Raw genomic sequence first — 3411 nt, forward strand, 5'->3', positions numbered from 1 at the left:
GGAAATGAAGCAGGGTGAGTGACTGAGGTACCAGTGAGGCAGCACATCACCACCAAAGATCCCACAGTGTTGTGGTTCAGTGGTTCATTCATCATGTCTTTATATCCCAGTAAATTTCAACCTGAGAAAGGATGCTGAGTACAATTCAATGCAAGAAAGACTCACTTCTAAGATATGCAATCTTATTACGGACACAGGAAAGGTGGAAGCAATTTCAATTACAGCTGAAAGGATTGGTTGCAACAGAATCGGGTCAAATCCCAGTCACATACTTGACTGTTGTTCTTATAGTTATTTGTTCTCTACGTGTGCTGGAGTAACACAGTGAGGGAGGAATTACTATTGCCAGACATACATAAGGGGGCGTATGAAATGCTGAAGTTGTGAGATCAGAGCAGTTTTTATTGACATAGGTCATCCATTATTCGAATATCAGTCTTAGGAATTAGACAGAGAGCGATTTTGAACGAAATGTGGGCAGGGAAGTTTACCGCATGATGTAACACCAAATTGTGTGGTTACTTTGGTTTTACCTCATTTGTGTGTTTTGCCTCTTTGGGGATTTTGAAGTTATCCCCTCTGTACAAAAGTTCCGTGCTTTTGCACCATTATACAAAAGATGCAGTACAATAACACCCAACGCTGTTTCAGTCTACTTGTACAGATATTGACTCCTGGAAACAGCACTGTGCACTCTCCTCGAGTCTGGAAAATAATTTGGTGCATTCCCACTCTTATGGCTCTTATCATTACATCGGCTTCTGTTCTTCACGGAATCCGATTCAGCAGATCTTGTCATTGAATCATTTCTTTGTATGTGTTCAGATCATGTGAGCAGAATATCACAGTCCATAACCCAGAAGTCAGACCATACTCAGAGAACCAAACTCTGCTCTTGATCTTTTCATGAACACCAGTAAGAAATATCTATGTTCTTCAAAAATTACTGACCTGTTTTTCAGAAGCAAGATAAACAGTCCCAGGTTTCTGCTTCTGTTGTCACACGGACCAAGATTGTAAATGTTGGAACCAGTTGAGACTGTCTGCTCTCCCACATCCATTTTCTCCCCAGGAAGTGTTATCTTGATGGTTTGAATTGGATTCTTCTAAAAAGAAGAATATTTTATCCATTGATTTCTGGTTTATGGGCCACTAGGCTCCCGCTGGGCCTCTGTGTATCGCACTGACGACAGCAGTTTCCAGCCGTCTTTTGCTTTTTTGTAGCAAGTACCTTCGAGGATGACATCAAAAGATGTTCGCTGTGACTGTGGTACTCTACCAATGGAGACAGCTCTATCAATGGAGGCAGCTCAGTGCGCTGGGCTGGGATAATTTCTGCAGTGTCCTGCGGACCAGATACAGTGCACTTTATCATTCAGATCATACCACAGTGAGAGCGCTCCAAAAGGCCAATTGGTCACTCGTACCTGCGTCAGCTCGGGAGTTACAAAATATGGGTTAAAGCAGAAACTAGAGATTTGATCAGGTTTCAAGTGTTTACGTGAGGCAGGAAGCAGAAAAAGATAGATTGTGAAGCGATTGGGATCTGACTACAGGTGCAGCACAGAGGAGAGCTTTGAAGTATTGAATTCTGATTGATGGGGCGATCATGCTTTCACTTGGCCATGCTGCAGTAGAAGATAATATGTCAATGTCACTTGGAATTGTGATGTCGCAGGCAAATATCACCGTTACACTGCTGTAAGTTCCTTTTTCCAATGTGACGACAGTCTGTATGTAAAATAGCTTAAATATTTAATCCGTTCTCATAAACAAGTCCATTCCATCTCATTGTATTGTATTGTCTTCTTTCCACTTTACCTGTTATTGTGCCTGCACTGAAGTTGATTTGCTCCTTCTGCATGTCTTTTCCAGTTTGGTTGATATGATGCAGTTGTACTGATCCACCGTCTGACAGAATTTTCCACTTCACTTCAGCCCGCCCTAACTTCGCTATCGGATACCATTCCCGTTGTTTAGGTGTTAAGCGCTCGTCTCAGATCCAGCCTGCCCTCACCCAAAATAAATGCAAATCTCAGTCCCACTGTGATCACTGCAATCCGGGAAATCTTCACTCCGAGTTCATTGATTATTCCTAGGAGAAAGTTGGGACTGCAGATGCTGGAGATCAGAGTCGGGAGTGTGGTGCTGGAAAAGCACAGCAGGTCAGTCAGCATCCGAGAAACAGGAGAATCCACGTTTCAGTCATAAGCCCTTCAACAGGAATAATGCTTGTGAGTCGGGAATGAGAGATAAATGGTGGAGGTTTTGGGTTGGGGGGAGGTAGCTGGGAAAGCAATAGTTGGATGAAGATGAGGGAGAAGATGATAGTTCAGAAGGAGCAGAGATGGAATGGGTCCAGAGGGCGGTTCCAAGTTTGAGTCTTGGAACTTGGGGAAAGGGAAATGAGGAAACTGTTCAAATTGATACTTATCCTGTGCGGTGACAGAGTCCCAAGGCGGAATATTTGGCGTTCCTCCACCAGGCATTGGGTGGTTGTGGTTTGGTGGTGAACGCGGCCCAGGACCTTTACGTCGTAGACGCAATGGGGTGAGGAGTTGAAGTGTTCAATCACGGGATGGTGAAATTGGTGGCTGCGAGTGTCCCAGAGATGTTCTCTGAAATGATCTGCAAGGTATCCTGTCTCCCTGATGCAGAGGAGAGAACACTGGGTGCAACGGATGCAGTAGATGACATTGCAAGCGGTATAGGTGAATGTCTAACGGATGTGGAAGGATCCCTTGGGGCCTTGGACGGAGATGAGTGAAGTGGTGTGGGCGCTGGTGTTACCCTTCCTGTGGTGGTAGGAAAAGATTCCAGCAGTGGGGTGTGGGCTTATTCTGGGTTGTAGACCTGACGAGGGTTTCGTGGAGGGAATGGCCTTTTCAGAATGCTGATAGCGGTGAGGAGGGAAGTATATATATGATGGTTGGGTGTGTTTAGAGATGGCAGAAGTGGTGGAGTCTGATGTGTTTTATGCGGGGGTTGGTGGGGTGAAAGTTGAGGACCAAGGGTTTCTGTTCTTGTTGCAGGAGGGGTGGGGTTGAAGGGTGGTGGTGAGTGATGTGGATGAGATGCACTGTAGGGCATCGTCAACCACGTGGGAAGGGAATTTGCGATTATGGATGAAGGAGAACAACTGGGACTTTCTGAGGTGGAATTGGTCATCCTGGGAAAAGATGTGGTGGAGGCAGAGGAATTGGGAATAAGGGATTACATTTTTACACGAGGTGCGGTGGGAGGAGGTGTAGTATTGATAGCTGTGGGAGTTAGTGGGGTTGTAGTATATGTCTGTCATTAGTGATTCGCTGGAGAAGGTGATGGACAAGTCCATGAAGGGGAGGGAAGTTGCTAAGATGATCCAGGTAAAGTTGAGATCGAGGTGAAACATACTGGTAACTTTGTTGAACT

Source organism: Chiloscyllium plagiosum, unplaced genomic scaffold, assembly GCF_037043375.1.
Source record: "Chiloscyllium plagiosum isolate Xiang-an unplaced genomic scaffold, Cpla_swu_hap1 HiC_scaffold_47, whole genome shotgun sequence".
NCBI classification, from domain to species: Eukaryota; Metazoa; Chordata; class Chondrichthyes; order Orectolobiformes; family Hemiscylliidae; genus Chiloscyllium; species Chiloscyllium plagiosum.